The following is a 26366-nucleotide window of genomic DNA, read 5'->3' on the forward strand; positions in this document are numbered from 1 at the left end:
TGACAAGCCAAACAATTCACAATGAAGGCGGCAACATGCTCTGCCAAATTGGGTACAAACCATTTTTTCCAAGATTAGAGCTGCAAGACTCTCTTGTGTTGCATGCGGTGGGTAATCTACCTGACCTAATGCTACATTAGGCACTCCAAGTGGCACAACTGATTTTCCGGTGCTGTCCTGTCACCACATTGCATCTGTGGGAGACAGTGAGCACCCCCTGCACTTCAACAATTATTGCTCTTCTGTTGGGACTTGTCCATGTAACTCTATGATTTGGGCTATGGACAATGTACTAAAGCCTTTTCACATTATCATGTTCCGTGCACATGTGTGGTTATTAGGTGATGTATCAAATTTGGATATTTAAGAAAAATATTCCTCTTTTTTGGCCTCTAGGTTGGCGGCTTTGTTGATGCGGGAGACTAAATCTGTACCTTTAGGGTGGGCTGCGCACTTTTCCATATCAATCGCGGATGGAAGATTTAGTCCCTTTATGAGCCTCGCCAATGATGGCGCATGTTGCACTGGCGTGCTGTCTGCGCATAAGAAGCCACGCCTCTTCCACCATGACAGTCCTATGTGTACTGTTGACGTCACATAGATGAAGTAAAATATACTGTTAATTTCTAATCCTCATGCATTTCAAGTGTCAGAATAAGCGCTACCAATTCTGCTGCTTGAGCTGAAAAATGCAGAGGAAATCTCACACTTGCCACTGTCTCAAAGTTGCCATTCTCTTTTATTTTTACCACTGTGCTTCCTGTGTGCCTTTCACCTGTGCTCTGGTCAATTGATGATGACTCATCAATGAAGAGAACCCCACCCCCTCCTAGGGCATTTTCTTTAACGTGTGGTATCTCATAGTGATATTCAGTATTCTTTGTACAATCGTGCAAGTAGCATACTTCATCTGCTGCCTCTGATATGCATCTTGCTGGGTTCACTAATCTGTACCTAACAATCTTAATCATTGGATTCAATATGATCATCTCATACCCAGATGCTCTCTGTGTGGTCAATGTACTTTTAGGCTTTTCTAGGATAGCAAACAGGGCATGCTCAACATATAACATTACTGTACAGCCATTTACTGGCAGACTTTCCAATGGCAAAAGCTGCTGCCGCCAATGATTGTTCACATGGATGATGAACTCTCATTAACGGATAAAGGATCCTGCTGTAAAATGCCAGTGGCTTGTGTCCTAGGGTCGTTTTTTGTGTGAGAACTGCTGTTATTACTACTCCATTTCAATGGGAAAACAGAAAGAATTTTGCACTATAATCAGGGATTCCTAACACGGGTGCAGTGCATATTTCCATTTTCAACTCAGCAAAAGCTTCTATCATTTTGCCTGTCCAAGCTATGTAACTAAGCAGCACAGGAGTGTCCCAAAACAAGCTACCTATTGATGTCACAAGTGTAGGTAGGAAATGTAGATTAACATGAGGCACCTATAGGTCAAAACCTTGTGTAGCAACAAATATCACAAGATGTGCACAAAGGCAGATTTTTGCAAAAATATATTTTTCGTTTTATTATTTTGATGTATGCTAAAAAGCAAGGACCACCAAAGAGTCCAGTTATTTAAAAAGACAATATATCACAACATACAACGACAATCAGTTGAACACTGTGTACACAGACATTCAAATATTAGCAATTGTCAAAGTTCATTTAGGTGGTGTTAGTAAAACAAAGTGACTCCCAATAGCAGGCATTTGTTTATAATTTCGCACAAAGCCCCCATGGGGAAAGTGTCGACAGAAGTGACTCTGTTTCCAGCCTTATATACGTCACACCGCAAGATGATATGCGTAAGCTTGTTGTTGCATGGACGTCTAGTCATCCAACTAAGGCTTTCGTCAGGACACCCAAAAGACAACTTGTGTTTGATGTCATGTATTTCACAAGGAATGCTTTATATTAGCCAGTGCATCTAAACAGAAAAACACAAATATATAATTTTTAAAAACCAACTCCATTACGGATGATCATTTAAAAATACTGCCTCATCTTTCTTAATATTTCCAACCATTTCACTCATTGTTACATGTGCATCATAGATATATCGATATTCAATAATAGATATACCACTTGGTGTTATTTGGACCCGATTTGCTTTCCTGATCTATTTTTCTTCTTTAGTTCGGCTAATAGTAATTTAATTATTTTCAAGTAAAAAATGGCTGATTATATACTCCAAACTGTGGAGCATACGTACGTTAATGTAATCCACAAGAAACAATACCTTATATGTGTATCTGTGTAGTGGTGGTTTCTAACCATAATCATACCTTCATATTTCCTCAAAACCGACGCTCCAAGAAGTATGAGGGCGGTATCTATTTTTACTGCAATGGATGTGTCCATAGTGACAAAGGAATGCATCAAAAGTCAGCCGGCACCATATCGAGCTGCATTGGAAACAGTGTATTGAAGGGAATGGTGACCATATGTTTCAACTAGCATAATTGTTATAATGGGAAACGAATGGTGGGTATTTACTCCTACCTTCACCTTCCTGCTAGGCCCGTGGGGCTATGTGTTCCCAGAAGAACAATTATGCTAGTTGAAACATATGGTCACCATTCCCTTGCATACACTGTTTCCAATGCAGCTCGATATGGTGCCGGCTGACTTTTGATGCATTCCTTTGTCACTATGGACACATCCATTGCAGTAAAAATAGATACCGCCCTCATACTTCTTGGAGCGTCGGTTTTGAGGAAATATGAAGGTATGATTATGGTTAGAAACCACCACTACACAGATACACATATAAGGTATTGTTTCTTGTGGATTACATTAATGTACGTATGCTCCACAGTTTGGAGTATATAATCAGCTATTTTCTTAATTGAATATAATGAAATTACTATTAGCCGAACTAAAGAAGAAAAATAGATTAGGACAAGCAAATCGGGTCCAAATAACACCAAGTGGTATATCTATTATTGAATATCGATATATCTATGATGCACATGTAACAATGAGTGAAATGGTTGGAAATATTAAGAAAGATGAGGCAGTATTTTTAAGTGATCATCCGTAATGGAGTTGGTTTTTAAAAATTATATATTTGTGTTTTTCTGTTTAGATACACTGGCTAATATAAAGCATTCCTTGTGAAATACATGACATCAAACACCAGTTGTCTTTTGGGTGTCCTGACGAAAGCCTTAGTTGGATGACTAGACGTCCATGCGACAACAAGCTTACGCATATCATCTTGCGGTTTGACGTATAAAAGGCTGGCAACAGAGTCACTTCTGTTGACACTTTCCCCATGGGGGCTTTGTGCGAAATTATAAACAAATGCCTGCTATTGGGAGTCACTTTGTTTTACTAACACCACCTTAATGAACTTTGACAATTGCTAATATTTAATATCTGTGTATACAGTGTTCAACTGATTGTCGTTGTATGTTGTGATATATTGTCTTTTTAAATAACTGGACTCTTTGGTGGTCCTTGCTTTTTAGCATACATCAAAATAATAAAACGAAAAATATATTTTTGCAAAAATCTGCCTTTGTGCATATCTTGTGATATTTGTTGCTACACAAGATTTTGACCTATAGGTGCCTCATGTTAATCTAAATTTCCTACCTACACTTGTGACATCAATAGGTAGCTTGTTTTGGGACACTCCTGTGCTGCTTATGTATTACAGACCACATCCCACAAGCCCCTAACAAAAAAGTGGTCTCCCTTTTGCTCATATAGCACTACCCAAGCTATTTAACTGCCATATTTGTGTGCTTCTTTGAGTACGTTTATAAGGAGTCTGACATTTGTACCTTAGTCAAAGACCCATCCTCTGCAATATTTTCACAAACCCAGAAATGGTTGAATTTCAATTTTTGGTGAAGCTCTTTTCATGATCGCTTCTGCTCTCTCAGTGGTCACTGTTCTTCATTCTTGAGTTATGAACTGAATTACGCACAGGACATCTTCCTGGCAATATTAAAATACTCCATGTCTACTTTGTACCTTTCCTGCCAAAACTGTCATCAACTGTATTGAGTCTTTTCTGCACTGTTCTTCTACCTTGCTGCACACCAAAATATCATCTACATATTGTATCACTATACTAATACTGTCAAGGGGCCTCATTACGAGTAAGGTGGTAAGGGATACCGGGCACCGGTAAGGAGACCAGTGCCGGTAATCCTCTACTTCCCTATTCGAGGTCCCTTGGTGGGGACCGTAAGGAACGTGTGGTCAGACCACACACCCCTTATGGGTCCCGCTAAGGGACCAGGGTGCTAATAACGGGCTTGCACGTCGCGAGCCCGTTATTAGCGCCCTTCCCATTCCCAATGAGCCCTATGGGGGCTCAATGGGAATGGGGAATGGCATGTTCAATGGGGACTTACCGGTCCCGCCAGAATCGGACTAGACCGATAAGTCCCCATTGAACTACACCGGTGCCAGACCCGTTATTGGTGGCAGTCATGGAGCAAATAGCGCCATGACTAACACCAATCTCGTAATGAGGCCCGAGGTTTCGATTCCAGAGGTCCATCTGGAGTACTCGGTTGAAGATTGAGGGGGATCACAGCCCCCTTGAGGTAATTTTGAATGTTTCCACTTTTTTCTGTGGTAGGAAAGCGAAGTCAAGTCCTGTGACTCCTCGTAAAGGGGAATCAAAAAAGCCATTCTTTAAATCAATCACTGTGACGTATTTAGCTTTGGAAGGAATACTGCACAATATTGTGGCTGGATTTGTTACCAATGGGAATCCTGCTTCAACAATGTTGTTTAGGGGGTGTAAGTCCTGAATAACTCTCCACCACCCCCTGTTGATTTTTTCAACAGGTACACCGCTGTGTTACATGGGGATTCTGATGACTCTAGTATCCCTTGTTGCACAAAAGCGGAAATAGTATCATAAATATCTTCATCTGCTTCTCTTGACATGGTATACTGTCTCACCCAAGGTAAAGTAGCTCTAGACTTTAGTTTCATTTTGACTGCACCTACTCTTTTTAATAGTTCCACATCATATGGACTACTGGTCCACAATATGCTTGATACCTGTGCCAAATCTTCCTGGAGAAAGGACGGTATCTTACTTACCAATGACATTCTTTGTTGCACTTCTCTACTCTCAGTTTTCCACTTATAGGTAAGGCTTATGAAAAATACAATCTTGTCATCTGAGTCATCATCTTTAAACAAGTCTTCATCTGTCAAGTCAGTTAGTCTATGTCCCTCATCAAGAGCTATCATTGTTGTCCAGTTCTTACCCTCGTCATCAGACCTGTGAAGAATCACTAACACTGCATCTAGCTCTTTTTGAATCAGGTGCCCTTCTTCCTCATCCATCGGTACTTCTTATCTGAACAAAAATTCTGTGGTTGCCACAACGTTTTGCACCTTATCCTAGTAAGCAATGCTAACACTATGTGTACTTCAAAAAGGAATACTTCTGGGTCTAGTGGTACGCCCGCTGTGCTTTCTAGCCATAAAATGCCGATGTGAATTCCTGTACATTTACATAGTGAATCCGTGGATTAGAACATATTATTCCCTAATCAGTGAAGGATATCGTCATGTTGAGGTTGGCCATCATCTCTCTCCCCAGTATGTTAAGTGGTTTTTTTGGGAGTGCAGTAGTGGCATGGAAAGATCATGTTCTCCTATAGTGATATGATGTTGTCAGTAAAATGAACCATACTTGTTGCCCCGGAAAAATCTTGTGCATTCATGGCAATGCCTGACATTGGGTGCTTCCCCTGCCCAACACTGTGCCTGGTCACACCTGTATCAATAGGGAAGGAAACATTTATTTTCAAATAAAGTCACCTGACCCTTTGTTCCTCTTCCGGGTCTGGTGTAACTGATAGGATGCAATACATCAAGTCTCTCTGTGGGCTGTCCTATTGGGGGTACAGGTTAATCCCTGTGCCATTGAAAGGGTTTCCTCCTACCACGGTCACACTCCCTATTCTGTGTGTAAGTGTCTGAAGCCCTGCATTTGCGTTCCATGCTGCCATGGTATTCTGTTGTATGGGTGCTTGGGATTGCATCTGTATTTGTTCTGTCTGCATGGGGACTTGGTGTGTTTGCATTGGTGCTTGTTGGGCTTGCATTGGCACCTGTTGCATTTGCACCAACATTCGCTGTTGTACAATTTGCATCTGTGGTGCATGTGTCTGATGCTGCATGTTATACTGGGCATAATATTCTAGTGGTTCTGTGCTATATGGTGGAGGATATACTGTCCCCCCTCTTGGATCTTGCCAGTTTTGCAGCACCCCTCCCTTGCTTCTATATGTTTGGGAAATATGCCCCTGTCAGAGTGAGTCTCCTGCAGCCACAAGTCTCGTTCGGGTGGCACTGGTGAAGAAGGGTGCCCATTCAATCATGGCAGCTGCATTACTCCACTCGGACCTCCTCAAGATGGCTGCCACTACGGAGCATCAGAATGAACATCTTACACTGCCTATAAGAATCACTGGCACTGGTAAGCTCTTTGTTTGCAACTGTTTCCTTGTTGCCCTAACACTTGTTTCATTCTATGCTTTGTTGTTCCTGCAAGCTGCTTCTACCCAGAATATCCTGTTATTTCTTGGTCCTTGTTTTTTGCTCCCTTACAATTTTTGCTGCTCCTGCACCCATATGTTCTGTGTTTTGCTTCTCCCTCTTCGTGTATGAACTCTGCTCCTGCTGATGCCCATTCCTGGCTTGTGAGCCTTCTCATCTGCCTTACACCTCTCTGCAAAACCATCCTACTTTGCTTTTCTGGATTTTGTGACTACGCTTCTACTCTGCATGTTTTTTTCTTATTATTGGGTTTTTCCCCGGACCAGGATCTGCCCTTAGGTTCAGCCTCTCCCTCGCCCTGTTTTATCAGTTGTTGGGGTGGCTGCCCAAAAGGACAGACCTTTTCTCTTCCCTGGTTAGGACTGCATCTAACAGATTACAACGCCCAAAGAACAAGACCATGGACCAATTACAAGACCTGGTTGCCGATGTCCAAAACCTAACAACTGACGTATAGGCTCTAAAGAATGAAAATGTAGTGTGTTTAAAGCATTAGCTACCTGAGACACCTTACCTGTAGGGTCCCTTCCGGCAGGGCCCCAAGTTGAAAGATTTCATGGGGAACCTCAAAAACGTAAAGAATTCCTTGATGCCTATACAGTGGTATTTTCATTTTGGCAGGCTATGTTTGTGTCTGATTGCTCCAAGGTTGGTTTTCTGATCACCCATATGGGGTCCAGTGCCCTAGCTTGGGCCACTCCACTGGTTACGAGGAACAGTCCTTTGCTTGATGACTACGCTTCCTTTTTGACAGCTTTCAGAGCATATGTTGATAGACCTGATGTGGTGTATTCAATGCATGAACAATTTCTGGATTTTCAACGGTGCTTCCAGGATGTCCTGGTTTATATCACCCCCTTCAAGCGGTTAGCTATGGAGGCTAGGTGGCCATAAAGACGCCTGCTTTACACTATATCAGTGAGTATTAAATGACGAGTTAATGGATACCTATACCTCCCTGTTTTGAACAATTGTTCCAGTTGGAATTGCAAATAGATTTTCGTCTTTAGGAAAGAAGAGCCGAGAAAAGAAGGGGTAGAAATTCTCTGATACATCCACCTCCCATACCACCTCAAGGGGCCATTAGTGCCTTGCTTGATGTCTCTGAAACCAATGCAAATCGGCACTGACCAAGGACCTTGTTCTGATGAAGAGAGAACACGAAGGCGGAACAAGGGCTTATGTATGCACTGTGGGTCTTCCGTGCATTTACTTTGACAGTGTCCACTGGCTCACTCGAGGCATCAGGGAAACGCTAGCTCCTGATCCTAATCAGGACAGAAGAATGATAGACTTTCAAGAGTCCCTCTATGACCCTATACACTGCAATGTGCCCCACACAGTCTGAACACACAACCTTGTTATTAATTGAAGTCACTCTCTGGTTTTCCAATGCCTTTTCCTGGGAAGTCACATCAATGGTGAATTCCAGTGCTGCTGTGGTCTTTATGGACCATTATTGGCTGATAGAATGGGTATTCCTTTTTTGGAAAGGAGTTGATGGAAGATCACTGGAAGGAGGTCCTGTTCGAAAGAACACCATTGATGGACATATGCAGATTGCTCAACACCATGAAGTGGTAGATTTTGACCTGATCAAAGCAGACCACTACCCTGTCATTCTCGGAATACCATGACTCGGCCGTCATAACCCAGACATCATTTGGCCAGCCTGCATACATTTTTAGGCTTGCAACAATGTTCTTCTGTTTGCTACACTGAGTCTATTCCTCCAACTGCGGCTCATAAGGAGAAGACCAAAACAAAAACCTACCAAGGATCCTCATTGTGTGTCATCCCCATGAAATATGCTGAATACCAAGAAGTCTTCCAGGAAGAGAAGTCAAAGATACTTCTACTGCATCGGCCTGATAACTGCAGTATTGAACTACTCCCTGATACCATTCCTCCCTTCAGTAGAATGTACATTTTGTCACCCTCTGAGAAATCAGTGTTGAAGGACTACTTAAAAGAAAACCTAGAGAATGGTTTCATCCATTAATGAATGGATGAAACCATTCAGCTTTTTGGCAGCTTCTTTCCTCATTCCTGGAGCAGCTTCTTTTTTCTTTGTAACCAAACAGATACTACAGAGTTATGACCCTGTGTCAACTACAGGGGACTGAATTGTATTACCCAAAAAGACAAGTATCAGCTGCCTTTGATACCCGATATTCTAGAAGCAGTAGGAGGAGCCACAATTTTCACAAAACTGGATCTACGAGGTGCCTACCACCTTGTCAGAATTAATGATGGTGATGACTGGAAGACAGTATTTCAGACGGCCTTCTGGCATTACGAGTACTGTGTAGTGCCCTTTGGCCTCGCTAACGTGCCCGCTGTCTTTCAGCGATTTATGGATCATTTGTTTGCTGATCTCATCCAACACTCTGTAATCTCAATGATATATTGATTTATTCCAGAACTCCGGCAGACCATCAAATCAATGTTAAATAAGTGCTACACAGACTTTGTTCTAACCATTTAAAGGCCAAACCTGAAAAGTGTACATTTGATGTCACCTCTGTACTTCATCTAGGTTCTAGGTTACATTTTGTCAGCTAAGGGTATTGCTATGGATCCTCGTAAAGTGAAAGAAGTTTTGGACGGGCAACTGCATTCTAACCTAAAGGAGCTCCAACAGTTTAGCCAATTTTTATTGCAAATTCATTCCAGACTTTTCCAAGAAAGTTTTGCCCTTGACAGGCTTTTTGAAGAAAGGGCATTGCATTGCTTGGGTTAAACAGGCAGACATGTTTTCATTACTTTGAAGAAATGTTTCATGAAGGCCCCAATTCTAGTACAACCTGACACAAGGAAACCTTTCATTCTTGAGACAGATGCCTCGGATCAAGCTGTCAGGGCAGTTTTGAAACAACAAAAAGTCGATCTTTTGGAGCATCCCCTTTCCTTCTTTTCAAAAACTCTTTTCAGACTCATAAAATAACTATTCTGTTCTTGAAAAGGAGCTGCTGGCTAATAAGTTGGCATTTACTGAATGGTGTCATCTCTTGTTGGAAGCACCATCGAAATCAGGACTGACCATCAGAGTTTGCAATTTTTACAGTGATTTGACTGTCGAAAGAGCAGGCAGTCCTGCTGGACCAATTTTTTTCACAATACCAGTTTTTGTTCACCTATCTCCCTGGTTCAAAAAACCTAGTAGAGGATATGCTATCTCGATGGGGACAAGGATACAGCATACCCTTTGCTCAAGGGGAAAAGATGTTCCTGGCTTCCACGTTAATCATGGCAATAGACATCTAGACAAAGTCTGATATGAGTTGTTCACTAATCCTCCTACACACGTTTTGTGTGACAAATGGTCTCTGAAATACAAGCATGGGTTGCTGTTCAAGAATAACCAGCTTAATGTACCCTTGCTACCTCTTCGTTCATGTCTCCTATCCCACATTTGGCGGTCATCAGGGTTTACATCTACCTATGATGCCTTAACATGTCAATTTTGCTGGCGTGACGTGTACCAAGATGTGAAACAATACTTTTCCTCTTGTCCCCCATGCTCTCAAATTGTTACGCCCACCTGGTATCCACGGGGGCACCACACGATACTAGATGGAGGTCTAAGCGCTATCCCGGACCTCTCTCTGCTTGGTTATGTGCCAGACATTGGGTAGCGCCTATAACAGGAGAGTGGAGGGTTAAGAAACTGGTTCTGTGATGGGTGGACTCCCACCTCCCTCTGGCCCAAATCCCCTCCCTTGGGGTTATTGCTCACCTTAGGTTTTTGTGCGTTGAACTCTCCATCCTGCGTCTCTGTGCAGGGGTGCGTGGTTGGTGCAGGCGTTCCGTGGACCTAGTTGTTTTACTGGTCCGTGTGCCCTTATGTCGGGTCCAGACCAGCTGTGACTCTGACTCTGCTTGCTGTCTTCCAGGTGAGTTATAATGTCTTTTCTGTCTTTATTCTGTCTCTTTCTTTCCCTCCGTTTTCTCTGTCTTCTCGGCGTCTTTCTCCACTACGCTGTTCCCTAACAATGTCTCTTTTTGTTTTCACAGGGATGGTTGCGATCTCAGAGTTGCTGCGCCGATGGCGAAGACCACAGTGAGTTATTGATGCGTGCAGTGCTGCGCTGTTTATTGGTGTTAATTGCTAACCTGTGTTCTCTTCTCTTCTTTGTACAGGTTGTGGTGATGTTCTGGAGTGATGAGCGATCGAAGCGCTGCTTGCCCAGGTAAGTGCTTTGTTAATGCTGACCATGTTCCTTCTTCCTTGCAGGTTGTGGTAAAACCCAGAGATGGGCGAGGTAAGAGAAGTGCAGGGTGCTGCCAGGACTCACTGTTTGCCCAGGTAAGAATTGTTATTAATGCTGTCCTTCTTTCTTTACCTTTGCAGGTTGCGGCAAACTCCAGAGATGGGCGAGGTAAGTGAAGCGCAGGATGGATTCAAGGCCGGTTATTTCAACGGTAAGTGTTCTTGTTCGCTAATGCTGTTCTTGTTCTTCCAGGTTATTAATGGAATCCGGATCTAGGGCTTCAGGAACGGGCCACCTGAGAAGTAGATGAGCCGGAGCTGAACACGGTGAGCGTTTTACGCTGCAGGAGTGCAGAATAACGCGAAGCGTGTTCTGCTGTTTGGGTGTGGTTTAAATAGCCTAGGTAAAGTAGTTCCAGGCCAAGTAGTTGCAGGCCCAGCCACACCCAAAACCCTATACCGCATGGCTTGGTACTAAAGAACTGAGCTGTGTAATAGGCCTCCATATTGGATTAAGGTCCAAAACTGGTATTGTTTTATTCCTAATAATGAGCCTGGCGCCAAAGGCACCAGGACTGACTCCATGTATGTTTTCTGATGGAGTTTTAAGGCCCTTGGGGCCGGTGTGAAGGGCTTTAGCCCCACTGCTGCCAGGGGGCTGTTATACCTGAGGGCTCAGGGGCATGGATTGTGACACAAATGAAGGTCCGTAGACAACAACCTGTGGGTAAACTCCTACAACTTGAGGTACCTCCTAGACCATGGCAGTTCATATCCACAGATTTCATTTTTGACCTTCCCCTATTGGATGGGATAACAGCACTCATGGTAGCTGTGGATGCTTTTTACAAAGATGGCTTATTGGACCCCCCTGGAGAAACGTCCCATAGCTCCTATGACGTCCCACATCTTTCTCAAGGAAATATTTAATTTACATGGGATACCATAAAAGATTATCTCTGACAGACGGACAAAAGACACCTCCGAATTCTGGTCTGGACTCTGTTAGAAGTTAGGAATACGTAGGAGTCTTTCCACTGGATACCAGCCACAGTCTAATGGACAGACTGAACGTGTTAACCAAATTCTTGAACAATATCTCAGGTGTTTCATTAACACAACCCAAGACAACTGGGTGTCTCTGTTGCCAACAGCTGAATTGTCCTACAGCAATACCTACCATTCCACAATTGGAATGAATCCCTTCTTCTGTACTGTTGGATTTCATCCTTCATGGATTCCCATCAATCTACCTCCTGACTTTCATGTACCGGCTCTAGACAATCTGTGATCTTCTCATCAGAAAATCCACCAATAAGCCAAGCACAATCTCAACAAGACTAGAGAGGATGCCAGAGAATATGCAGACAATAAATGCCAGTACACCTTTCGTTGCAAAAAAAGGGATACAGTGTGATTGTCCGCTCGCAACTTACCTTCACATCTAACACCTGGGAAATGCTCTCCAAAATACTTTGGCCCCTTCTCTGTCGATAAAGTGATCAACCTGGTGACCTTTCATTTGCATTTACCTCCCTCCTGGATACAGATCCACCCAGTCTTTCATGCATATTTATTGAAACCACAAACAAGAAGATTTGAATGACCCCAAGGGAATAGGGACTTACTGCCCCCCCCCCGCTGGTGGTAATAGCACTGGCGATAATAGTTCTGGCAGTAATAGGAGCAGCGCACCATCCATTTCCTGCACTTCGATCTGTGGAGGTAAGCTCCATTAATATATTTGGTCTCCTGCGACTCCTACAAGCCACGAGCTACGTGATCGTAGCTACTTTGATCCCTTCATCATCCTGTGCGCTGGCCAACTTTTTGGAAATCACTAAAAATCAGCAGTGTCTATATGTATGCACAGTGATATGCACGAGGATCGTTGATTTCCAATTGAGCAAAGATGGCCGCCAGCCGGATCGTCGAATTGCTGTGACCTATAGTCACCTAGGCAACCACTGCTGGTAGTGGATTGGCTGCCCAACTTCCTTTTGAGCCAATTGGAGGTCCGGTAAGCATAAGCCAGCCCCCCATGAAGGCCCACTCAAAGGCTCCTGTCCGAGCCTGTCAGAGCTGGGTGGACCACAGGACCGCAGTCACCCTGGTCGACTACCCCGCCTTCAACTCTTTCGCTCCTCCATAACTCTGCTCTGAAGCCCCATTCCTGTGCTGGTGAGTCTCGCTACCCCCCACGTTAACCATCTAGCCAAACTCACTTCCATTGTTAGCCCTGACGGTCTGCCCGATCTTCACTTGTTCACCCCTATATGAACCTTGTTGCCACGCCTACGCTACGCTGCTAGCTCTGACATTAGCCAGCAAGTCCTGCTCTTACCCACACTGAACCTGGCCCTTCTTCTTAGTTCGCAGAGGCTAACGGATAAACTCCAGGCTCCCATTGTGGAAGACTCTCCATACTGCCCATCTCTGTGACCCACTCCCACTAACCTCAACCTTCAGCCAGCCAGAAGCGCATACCTTGTGCTTCCCCTAGCTGCCTTTCAATCCCTCCTCACCCACAGTGACATGGGATGTTTCGCTCTCCACCGGTTCACCTGATTATGCTTATCTCGGTATCAGATCTCCTTTTAACTTGTGCATTTATCACCCGCCTGCCACTGTTAGGCAGTCAACTGTGCAACTGTACCTGTTAACAGACTTGTATTCATGTAATTACTATAGAACCTGATTTATAATGCCTATGTTCACATCATCTATTCCATAGCCTATCTGTCTTAGCCAGTCCATTATTCTGTGCTTCTTGTAAACGTTACTAACTGGTCTCATCATGCTGCTCGAATACGTGCCAAGTGTGCTTTGACACCTGATAAGCTGTCACATCTTGTTTATCATCATTCTTATGTGTCCTAGACCTTATCTTGCCATACTGTTAGTATGCAGCATTGCAAAAATGTTGTCATGTGTTGAAGCACTGAACGCGAAAGAGTGCCCTCCTGCGACCAGGCCTTTCATCCACGGTGTGTGATATTTACCAATTGTGTCTTTATACCCAGGCAATACCTTACACAAATGCATAAGGGCAGTGCCTTCCATGATGGCACATCACAAGTTTAACTGCCGATACTTACCAAACCTTAATATACCTTAAAACATACTACTTCTCCACTCCTCCTTAACACTCTCCCTCCAACAATATTTCCCTCTATTTTCAACATTCTACGTCCCTGCCCAAAACCTTCTTCACTACAACAACTATTTGGCCAGGAACCACAAACAATGCCCACACTCTCGACCTCGGCCTTTTGGTTCAAACCACAACTCCCCATGCTCTACGATCTGTACCAATATTCACAGGCGCACTCCCAATATAATACAACATGGCTGTCTTCATGTCGCCTGGCAAGAGATCCTTATCTTGTAATCATTACGAGGTTAAGTGTGTCATCTTCTGCAACCTTGTCACAGGTATTCTCTCATAAATCAATACTCCATAATCTTACAATTCCCCAATATAAACACAATTACACTTTTGTTTTGCCACATCATATTCCACTTGTTGATCTCGAAGAACTGGAGGGGGAATACTAGTGACAGCACAAGGAAGCGCAGATGGAGTGTATAGCCACATTGATACTATATGTTATGTTGATGTCTTTTCTATTATATGTTAATGTGTTATCTGATTACCATTCCTTGTTCTACTGATGGAATCCTAGCTATTGATGACATCAGAGCAATCCTGAGCTTTGTGTTAGAATGTTATTCTTTGAGGAGTCAGTCTACTTGTGCAGATGGTTGGGGGTCTCTACTACCCAGCTTATCCCTACAAGCAATAAACCATTTGTTCAACTTGTTGTGCCCAGTCTATTGCTTTACATTGGCGACGAGGATGGGATTGCTGTGAAAGAGTCCAAAGCTGTCCAACAGGTTGAGGTCTTGAAAGTAGGTGACAAGAGGAAAGAAACCGCAAAAGACCAAAAGAAAAAGAAGGGCAAAACAGCCAAATCGACTGACATGTATCAAAGCAAGGGTGGTAATAGTAACCAAATAGCAAATAAATGTGAGCAAAAAGAAAATGTACAAGTGGGAAAAAGGAGACAGGAGCGCCTGTGTTTTAGGTGTGGGAGTGCCCGCCACCTATCTAATTCTCCGATCTGACTTGGAAGAAGAGCTATATGTAACATCTGTAAAAGATGGGGACATTTTGCAAATGGTTGTGCCAATTACAGTGTCGGTGCTGGGAGGAGCGTTATGTTGGTTGAGGAGCCAGATGGGCCATCCTCAGATGAATATGAAGGTTCAGAAAATGAAATTGTTACTGTGAATATGGTTCAATGTTCCGGAATGGATGAATGCGAGCATCCTTCAGCTTGGGTGGAAGTGAATGGTTGCCAAGTTCAAATGCTAGCGGACTCATGTTCCAAAATCACTTTGATGTTAAAGGCGGTGTATGAAAATGTGCTGGGAGGTAGGATGGACGATTTAAGCCCGTCAGACAAGACGCCTGGGGGCTATCGTGGCAGTAGGATCGATGTGGTAGGATGTTGTCCTGCAACTTTTAAATTTAAAGACAGGGTTACGCGCGGAAAAATATATATCACCAAGAAGGGTGAGACGCTGTTTCGATGGAGAGAACAAAGGGGACTATGTATTAAATTAGATCCCAATAGTAAAGAACAAGTGTTAAATGTAGAAAAACTATCCATGGACAGTAGTTTGGATGATAGTTCTAAAAGTTTCATTGGCAAGTATCCAGATGTGTTTAATAATAGCGTTGGGTGTTTGAAAGGGATGATTCACAAAATTGTGCTGAAGGAGGGTTCCAGGCCCGTGGCAGCAAAACTTAGACCGTTACCGATGTCATTGCGTGATGCTGTGAGAGTGGAGTTGGAGAAACTGGAGAAAGCTGGCATTATTGAACCAGCGAAGGCGGTTGAATGGATTTCCCCCGTGGTTGTTGTGAAAAAGTCCGGTGGAGATTTGAGAGTATGCATAGATCTAAGAGAATTGAATCGATGTGTGGTTGCTGACCGCCATCCCCTTACAAATATGGGAGAACTTCTGTCTAGGTTAGGAAATGCCAAAGACTTTGCCAAATTGGATATGGCGAGCCCCCATCATCAGATTAACCTTGATGCCGAGTCACGAAAACTGACGGCTTTTATCACATACGAAGGCACTTACCAGTTTCGGCGCATGCCTTTCGGATTAATATCAGCTTCATCGGTTTTCCAAAAAGTCATGGATGGATTATTCAAAGGTATTAACAATGTTTGGTGCTTCCAGGATGATGTGTTGGTTTGTGGCAGTACTGAAGAAGATTTAAAAAGGAAACTCAATAAGGTTTTAGAAATTTTCAGAACACGAGGTATTACCTTACGAAGTGAGAAATGTGTCTTTTCTACTCAAGTAGTAGAGTATTTAGGACACGAAATATCGGAGGAAGGTTTAAGGCCCAAAAAAGTGTTGGTAGATGGAATTAAAAGAATGGAGTCTCCAAAGAATAAGGCAGAGTTACGTTCATTTTTGGGAACAATAGAGTTTTACCATCATTTCATTGAAAAATATGCGGCTAAGGTTACCTTGCTGAGAGCATTGTTGAGAAAAGGAGTGGAATTTGTTTGGAATGCAGAGTGTGAAAAGGAATTTGTTGAGATTAAGTCTGAGATTGATATGGCAAAACCCTTAGCCATGTATGATACTAAAAAAAGGACAATCTTGTCTGTTGATGCGAGTGAAACTGGTATTGGAGTGGTTATGTCGCAAGTGGGAATGGATGGTGCAGAATCTGTGGTGTTACATGCCTCGCGCATGTTGAGACGTCCTGAATTGAACTACTCGGTTTTGGAAAAAGAGGCTTTGGCATGCCATTGGGGTAAAGAAAAACTGACAAACTTTGTGTGGAGTCAGGAATTTGTGTTAAGAACAGACCACAAGCCACTGAAGGCTATATTTGAAAGCAAAGGGTTGGACAAAGTTTCAAGGAGAGTTGCCTGTTGGGTGACAAGATTGCAATATCACAAGTTTAACATTGAAGTGGTAGCCAGTAAGGACAATGTGCAGGCCGATCATGCATCTAGAGTAAGGATTAGTGATGAGGAAGATGAGAAGGAGTCTGTTGAAGTTGAAAGTATGGTATTTGCTACGGTGGAAGGTGTACTTCACAAAGAAGAATGGGTTGAAGCATTGTTGTCTGATGAAATGTGGAGGCGGATAACCAATTTTATCAAGGATGGTTGGCCAGAGAAAAGATTGTTATCTGGAGAAGAGCGGGCTTTGTGGGAGGTGAGAGAGGAATTATCTGTGAAGAATGGTCTAATATATCGATGGGATAAGCTTGTTGTTCCAGTGTGTTTTAGAAAAAAACTAATTGCTATTGCGCATCAAGGCCATATTGGTACGTATAAAACCAAGGGAGTAATTAAGGCCGATTATTGGTGGCCGGGTATGGACCGCGAGATTGAGAAAACAGTGGGAGGATGTGTAGACTGCATAAAGTCAGGGAAGAGCATATCTGCTGTAGTGCAACCTGTGAAAGGAGTTGAAGGTCCGAAGGGTGTGTGGCAAGACCTTGCCATGGATATCTTAGGCCCAGTGGATATGAGCAGAGGTCGTGGTAGGTTTGTGTTGGCCATAGTAGATATGTTTTCAAGGTGGACAGAGTTCAAAATATTGAGAGAAGTCACGGGTCAATCTATTGTAGCATTTCTGGAAGAGATATTTGAGAGAGAGGGCTTGCCAAGGAGTGTGTTGACGGACAACGTTCGACAGCTTACTGGAGGTTTCTTTCAAGAGTACATGTACAGATGTGGAATCAAGCATAAAAAGACTGCATTGTATTACCCTCAAGCCAATGGTATGATCGAGAGTGTTAACCGCTGTATAATGGAAGGTATTAGGAATGCCAATGTGTGTGGGTTGGACAGGAAAGTTGCGGTAAAGGAACGAATGTATGCGTTGCGGATGGCTCCTAATGCCGAAACAAGAGTGAGTCCATTTGAATTAATGAGAGGACGGAGGAGTAACACGATGTTATCCCCAGCTTGGTTAGGCCGGGCCAGAGAAACGGATGAGGTGGTGGATGAAGTGAAAAGGAATATGGATGAACGAAAGAGGAAGTGTGCTGAGAAAGTTAATGAGAAATTTCCAAGAAAGAAGACTATAGTTGAAGTGGGCGATCTAGTTAGAATAAGGAAAGCTGTTATAAGGAAAAAGGGTGATCCGTTGTATTCGGATCCGGTTAAGGTTGTACAAGTTTTTGATCGTTCTGTGAAATTGGAGAGTGGACAGTTCTGGAGCCTGTCAAGGGTTGCGAAGGTGAGGAGGTAAAATTGCTGAGCAAACAGACTCTTTTTTCTCTATATAATGTCATTGTTCTAATTACATGTATTATAAATTGTTTTGTGTAAATAGAAATTTGGTGTTCAGATAAGGGAGGGGGGTGTGTTATGTTGATGTCTTTTCTATTATATGTTAATGTGTTATCTGATTCCCATTCCTTGTTCTACTGATGGAATCCTAGCTATTGATGACATCAGAGCAATCCTGAGCTTTGTGTTAGAATGTTATTCTTTGAGGAGTCAGTCTACTTGTGCAGATGGTTGGGGGTCTCTACTAACCAGCGTATCCCTACAAGCAATAAACCATTTGTTCAACTTGTTGTGCCCAGTCTATTGCTTTACGCTATACTTTGGATCAGCCGAGGCCTTCAGTATCAATCTTCTCTCAACAAGCCAGTCGCCTTCCGGCCTGCGGGGCGCCAGGTGAGAATCGGACAGGATTTTCTCCAAGGGGACTCCTGTCGACCTTCTCAGTTCATGCATGATTCACCTGTCTCCACATGTCACCTCGCAATCTTCAGGCTATGGCAGGTATGGTATCACAAGTGTGACACTGAGACAATAGGTACAGTTTGTAAAACCTTTATTTAGGTTTCTGGCATTGGAAAAACTTCTACTTTGCCCTAAACTAAGATGGGCCCTAAAACCAAGATGAGAGTAGTCTCGACCATCAAACGATAAACAAAAAAGTCCTATTGGAGTCCGTCAAATCAAAATGGCCTTTGCTTACAAAACCTAATGCTTTTCCTATCTCTTGTACAAAAAAGTGTATAAAGGAGAAATGTATGTAAAGGAGAAATAATAAATGCAGCTGAATCAGCTCTCCTCCACAAGTTAGACCACATGCAGTAAGGCGGTCTCTGTAGGCAGGATGACACACTCTGGCTCAGGCTATTAACACAATTAACATATCCAAAATGTGGATCGGGGCCCACCTGGCCATCCACGTTAAAGTATCTCTTTCCAGACTTCCAAATAATGTTTCAACAATAGGTTCATGTAGGTCCCCTCTGTCAGGCTCAGACCTTTCACAACAAAGTTCACATAGGTCCTCTTGTGTCGGGCTCAGACCTCTTCAGAACAAAGTTCCACAAGACTTGCAAGGGAGATGCCTTCCCCAAGCTCATTACACATTGGGTATGCCTCAGTCGAGCTCAGAGCGCTTTCGGATGTCAAAGACTTTCGAATGTGCCTGTCTTTCTTTACAGACCTCTGCAGGACCATTTTGACTAAAAGTTCAAGGTTCAACTTCCACTCTCTACTTCTCTAGGAGTTCATTTTGCTTACTTCGCTTTTGCAGTTCACTTGCTTTATCATTACAAACAATGCACCTTTCACAGAGACTTTCGAGTGGGCTACTTCCTTTCATCAGACAGCTCTGTTACTCAGTATCGTTGACTTGACAGCTGTCCTTACTTCAAAGGTCATTCATAGGTCTGCCTTTCTTTCGTATCTCATCCACACGCATGCATCCTTCAATTGCGATATAATGTTGGCACTTCAAACTTTCTTTAACACACACCAGTCTCTCAGGTCTCTTGCAAACTCACGGGCTCTGTGTGTTTCTTTCATTGTTTTCCGATTTCCAATTCACGAGTCAAGTTTAATACCACAGGCTTGTCCTCGTCTCCTCAAATCTCCCCAACTCTGCTGTTCACAAGGGAGGGTCTCTGGCGTCCTTGAAACACAATGCAGCCATCTGATGTGGGATCTGGCCTCCTCCAAATGTCTTTCTTTGGCCTGTCAGAGGCAAGGACTTTCAGTGGGGAACTCTTGGGGTTTTCGACCTGCTGCTCTCGTCCCTTGGTCTTCACTATGCTCCAGTAGGTTTGCCTTCTCCCCGGAACTTCTTCTCATACTCATGTTCCTCCTTGCTCAGAGTGTGTCTCTAGGTTCTGCCCTGTATCTATGTGAGGAGAGCTAATTGATATCAGGTGTATGCCCTCAAAATCAAGTGCCTGACTTTTCCTGACAAGATTAATGGGACATGTCCAGTATGATGTATGAGAGTTAGTCTGGTTACTCTGTCACCCTCCTCCTCCGCCTAGTGTTTGTGTAAAAACGGGGGGGATGGGACCTCAGAGAATCCTGAAAAATAGGATGCGATAGATGAACAAAAAAGTGGGGAATATCACATCTCACCATCGGCTGTCTGACCCCCACTCCCTGAAACCCCTCTCCCAGGTGATCCTCCTGCACTGGTCCAACCCCAGGGTCTGGGTCCAAAGGTGATGGCTGTGCCCTGGCCACCTAAGAGAGAGATCCCCGGGGACTAGAGGGTGAGACACCCTCTGGTTTCTCACACAGGGAATTTCAACAATATGAGTGTGCCTGCCAACCATACAAACTGCTACCATATGTAAACTGTAGTAAAGTAGGTTCCAGGCTTCTTAAGGTAACATCAAGGATTAATTAACAAGTACTTAAGTTACAGTTACATAAGTTATAAGAACAGGACAGGTTAACACTGACCCCATCACCCAGGCAGGGGAGATCTAACTGCCTCCAGATGGAATCTTAGCATACACTCACAAACTAACATTCTTCCATCCACACATCAACACTCCACATGACATCACCGGCTTGCAGCCAACTCAGACAAGCACGATACAACACAGACATGCACTATATAACATAAACGTATACCGGGAAGCCCCGTCTAAGCGAAAAACATAGGCCGGGACATTCTGTGCCCAATAACTGAAATAGTCATAGTAAATGGAAAAACACCTCTTTTATTAACACTCCACATAAAGCAGGGACAGCATACAAAAAAATATTTGTGACCTCTCATTCTTCTCAAGCATGACAACAGTTTAAAAACAGAAAATATGTCACCACTGACGTCTCATTACAATCTTAGTTACAAAAACCTACAGGGTACGGGGATTGGCTAAGGGAATGGTCTACATATAGAAATATACGGGTTAGTCCTTCCATTGGTTATACTGCTACCTGATGGCTCCACCTGGGACCATCTTTAGGTTGATACTAGAGAGTCTATGTCATCTTTAAAGTTGGCCATTGGTTACCGCAACATGTACTGGGTGGCACAACATTAAGAGATTTAATTGGTCGGTACCTTGCTCACCAACCTTGACAATGACAGGACATCAGCACATGAACTAAAATGGGAGTGAAGGGTGAGAAGTCCAAGACCTGCATTCTTACAATTCAATAAGCACTATCCCCTATTCCTAGGCCATGAGCCAATTCCTTTGCATTTGACCATGCTAGGTGCCTTGATTTTGAGAACATGTGGGGAGTCGAGGCAGGTGCTGGGTTGTGTCTGGTCTAATGAATAGACACCGATTTTGATTTATGGGTCACATGTGCGGAGACTATGGTTTGAATTATTCTGTCCTGTGTTATTTGACATTTTAGCTACTATGAACGTGAGTCTTATTACTTTTCCAATCACTGGGGACTTGGTCGATCCATTCTTTACAATGTTTTAATTTATAATTAGTTGGCACCTGGCATTCAAAGCCTGCTTGTTCTTCAATTAATGTAAGAGAAATATGTCTTGTGCCTTGGGAATCTTTATCTCATGTTCTCTTCTGGATGTTTCAAACCCTCCCTTAATTCTTCCACAACCTTGCCTGTGCCCCGCACAAATCTGTGCTTCAGTAGATTCAGCAGTTTGAGTTTCTCATAAGGCTTTGAGATCTCTATTCATTCCAATGCATGTTACGACTTCCATTTTAACAAAGATGGGGCCTTTTACTGATGTGTTTCTACCCTAGTAGACTATATACCTATATTGTTTGGTTTGTGTTTCAGTTCATACATTGCCTGTGTTATATTCTTCATGATTTTGTGGTGCAAGTGATTTACTTCATGTCTAAATGCATGTTTGACCTAATGTCTCTGTTTTTTTTATGATGAGTGTGTATTTGCTTCGTGTCTATTACATGCACGTATGTCAATCTAGCAGCACGTTTGCTTACTCTTGTCATCTTCAGTTACATCAGGCCCATCTCTTCCTGTATTGATCCAGGATAAGGCTGGTACTGTCACCTCAGTGTATCTCTCCTTTACGATATTGGGGAGGGGTAGTTGACATTAATGATGTATTATTTATCTGCCTCTCGACACCCTTTAAATCCTTGTATCAGGGGAGAGGTACTATGTAGTTTGGTCAACACTCGCAGTGCCTTTGAACAATGTGAGAACATTGCCCCAGGCAGATTTTGGGGTAATTTCATACTAAGGATTTTCGCTGTGTTTTCCATGCATTACATAAAAATGCTGGAGAAATGTTGTTACTCTTCGTCTGCATCCTCATTTTTCAACAAACTTTACTCCCTGTGATAAATCTCACAGTGTCATCACTACTTCCTTGGTGGTAATCTCTCTTTCCGTGGCCAGGGTGGAGCAGACGCTCTATGATCCAAACTCTGGGGTGGCTATTTGAGGGAGGATCACAGAGAGGGAGACAGCCATCATGGAAGTGGGGATGACTTGCAAAATGAAACATGGTATGCCCTTTCCCCTTGCAGGATGAATCTCCCATTTGTAACACTCTAATGGCCTATTGTAAACCCTCCCCTGCTCCCTCTATGGAGAGTGTTGAATCCCTCTTGTTCCAACCTGTAGACCAACTCTTAAACACTGACTTGACTTTTAAATCTGCTGAAGTCCTCTACTCTAACTTCCCATGTCAATCCTCCCTGACTGACTTGGCATCCAAACCTATTATAAAGATTTATCCAAGGTTTTCATTCAAGTTGCCACAAAGAGACTAGTATTCCCAGAAACACCTGACGACTGGGACGAAGAAGAGGAATGGAGGAATGCAGATCAAGAGAAGCCCTGAGCACAGCCAGTGCTCTAGTTGCTGGGAACCTGCACCTGTGCCAGGGAATTTGATTTCAAGGCCCTCAGAAACTAACAGAGAATGCTGATGAGAGTGGGCTGCCCCTCTCTGTGTGACCGATGGGCTTGAAGAAGGACGGTGGAGCCAACTGGCTCAGGTACTGAGAAACAGAAGAATGCATGAAGAAGACTGTACATGGCGGTAATGCCAGAAGCCAGCGCAGGGCTCCTGGGCATTTGCTGGTGTTGTAAAGCAGCAGTACACATTCCAGAGACCCGGAAAAGCAGAGAAGCCCAGCTGAATCCGTGGAAAAAAGGGATGCGGAAAGCTGATGTTCATGAGGAAGAAAGTACCTGAAGATTGTTACCGGCAGGCTGCGAGAAGGAAAAGGAAGTTTGTAAGTGTGTGCTTGCTGCATATGTATGTATGAAACACTAACAAGGCAGTACATAACAGACAGAGTGAACTAGCCAATAAGGCCAAGGTGGTGAATCACCAAGAGCGGAAGTGTGAGCAAAACCGTAATAAGGCAGTATACAATGGACAGAATGAATTAGCCAATAAAACTAAATTGAAGAATTATCAAGAGTTCAAGTGTGGACAAAGGCACACAAGTGGAATGCCCTGGCAGGAGAGTATGCCAGGCAATTACAGGTGTGTACTTACAAGAAGCCCTGGCAGGAGAGTATACTAGGTAATTACAAGTGTGTGTATTACAAGAATCATCCCTGGCTTGAGAGTATGCCAGACAATTACAACTGTGTGAATACAAGAGAGCAGAAAAACACTTGCAGGAGAGTAGACCAAGCATCCTGACAAAACAAAGAGAAAACAAAGTTGTGTATGATTCTGGTGTTGATCAAGAGGAAAGGCAAGAACTGTTATTTGTAAGAAAACATGAAGAAGAATCCAGGGGAATGGTGTAACGCTCACCTGGTTCCCACAGAGGCGCAGGTCTGGCTTCGAGTGCTGATGCTTCTTCAATGGTGAAGCGCAGGACTCCGAAGATGGACAGGAAGGGCCCTCTACTCTGGCTTCTCCGGCTCGTAGGAATATACCCCTGTGCGTGAAAAGGGAGTATTACCTACTGACTGAGTTATGCTCAAGCCTCCCACTCTCTTCCAACCCTCCACGATACCCTTCCACGATTCCCCGTGAAGTCTCACCTTAGGGTCTGAAAGGACGAGCTCTCCATCCTGCTTCTGACGCAGGGGCGCGTTGAACCCAGTTACTTCACTGGATTGAGGTTGGATGGGAGTTCAGGTAAGCTTGATTATACTGGTAAGGCTCTGTAAAAGTTCTGTTGCAAGTTCAAAAGTTCAAGCTTTAAATAATAATGTTCATTGTCTTTTTTCAGGTGATGAATGAAGATTCCTTTGGAGACTTCTTGCAACAAAGCGCTAATGTTGATGTCTTTTCCCCATAGGGGCCGGGGTTCGGAATGCCGGAGATATGGCGCCGACCCGAAGTGAAACGTGCAGTTCCAGTAAAGATCTGGTAAGTCCTAGATGAGCGCTCAGGTAATGTTTTTGCATTCGCTCATCTAATGTCTTTGTCTTTTTTCCCCATAGGGGCCGGGGTCCGGAAAATGCTTGGAAGCAGCAAGACCCAAAATGAAATGGGAATGACCCAACAGGTAAGTCTTAGAAGGAAACTGAGCTTTTCCTATTCCCTTCCTTCTCTCACCTCTTATTCTTGTCTTTTTCTCTAGGCTCTGGGAAGTGGCTGTGTATCCGGATGATCGCTGCTGAAGATGGAGGAACCCAGGAAAGGTGAGTGAAATGCAGCGCTGCAGCGATCGTAACGAAATACTTTTAAAAATGATGTCTTCCCTTTCAGGATCGTCGGTGATGTCTCCGTGGTTCAGATTAGCTGGTAGGTCTCTTGTCTCCCTTTGCAGGTGACCCAGGATGCTGACAGGCGTGGCTGAAGTCCAGATGCAGGAGCTGACACGGTGAGCGTCCAGCTGCGAGGAGCAGAACAACGCGAAGCGTGAGTTGCTGATCGGGTGTGGTTTAAATAGCTTTGGAAGAAGTTCCAAGTGTGTATCCTTCCTCCGATCAGGTATGTATCCTTCCCCGACCACACCCGGGTGGAAAGTAGTCCCACAGGTAAAGTAGTTCCTATTCAGGCCTCAAGAGGGCCTGGATGTGGCAGCATGGTCTGCATCAGGTAAGTGCACATTAAAACACTTGAACACATGTCTAGCTTTATGAGCCTGGCGCCTAAGGCGCCAGGACAGAGGTCCAACATGAGCCTGGCGCCTAAGGCACCAGGACTGCGTCCAAAGGGCCCCAGCTTGGGCCCGCTGGCACTCCCCTGGGGGAAATGATGCCTGCCTCTGGCATTGCTGGGTCGGACCTGGCTCCTTGGAGATAGGCATCATGACAAATGGAAACACCCTCTAGATTAAGCAGCAATATCCTTGAGAGACATTTTCTTGGAGATAGTTATATCTTTGCCCATTTGAATACTTTTAGAACACTGAAGGACAAACACATTATCCTTTTCACTATAACATGCATTTCTTTAGCGGGTCAGAATCGTACTTTGGGCACAGGATGGTTTTGATTAGGACATTCTGGCATTGACAGAATCTTAGTTTTGAGTTCAGGTAGTGAAACACCTCTCGTGCAGGGACAGCAAGGAATTTTCCCAACCCCTTTTTATTTATCAATTAATGCTTCTCCAGAAATTCATGCGGCAGAGACCCCCATATGCCTCCCACTATCCCCCACCTTAATCAATGCCCAAATCCAATCTCCCATCTATATTTATTGCAAAATTCTGTCAATGATGGCCTGCGATGTGATCTACTAATATCGATGGACTTGTTTCAAGCCCTGCTCCGTCTACAGCAATTCTTTGAAGGTAGATTTAGAAGCAAGTTAAAGATTCTCAGGGAAGCTGAACTCTTATTTTTCAATGTGAAGGTGGTAGTGCTATGTCCAAAAGGCCACAGTATAGTTTATCACCGTAAGTGCCTTGGTTCTGTATACATTAAGTGCATCAAGTGCTACCCTTAGGTTGGACTCCCCACACAGTCTGTATACATTTACAGTTTCCCCAGTAGATTCTGCAGGCCCCAGACACAATTTCGTCTTCTGATCCTCCTAACCCCGAGTGCTCGAAACTCAGAGATTGAGGAAATAATAACTGTTTATTTTCTCCAGTTCTTCATCCCCTATATAAATGCTTTGTTTTTTCTTTTGCTTTGACATCAGAAAGGATTTATGTAGGTCATTTATTTGTAGCTCGAATAACCCTTCATCCGCTTAACTGTAGGAATAAGCCATCCCTGCTATATAAATGCCTACAATAGCAGCACGGCTGGCTGTGCCAAGCATATCAAAGTTTCAGGCAGTGGTTACCATTATGGAAATTCCAGTTGCCATGCCATGATTTCTAATGGATGAAGCTGGAGCATATTGGCACTTGGGTATTGGACTGGTGGAACAAAAGAATGTTTGA

The sequence above is a fragment of the Ambystoma mexicanum genome, chromosome 5p (genome assembly GCF_040938575.1).
Source record: "Ambystoma mexicanum isolate Mex_15411 chromosome 5p, UKY_AmexF1_1, whole genome shotgun sequence".
NCBI classification, from domain to species: domain Eukaryota; kingdom Metazoa; phylum Chordata; class Amphibia; order Caudata; family Ambystomatidae; genus Ambystoma; species Ambystoma mexicanum.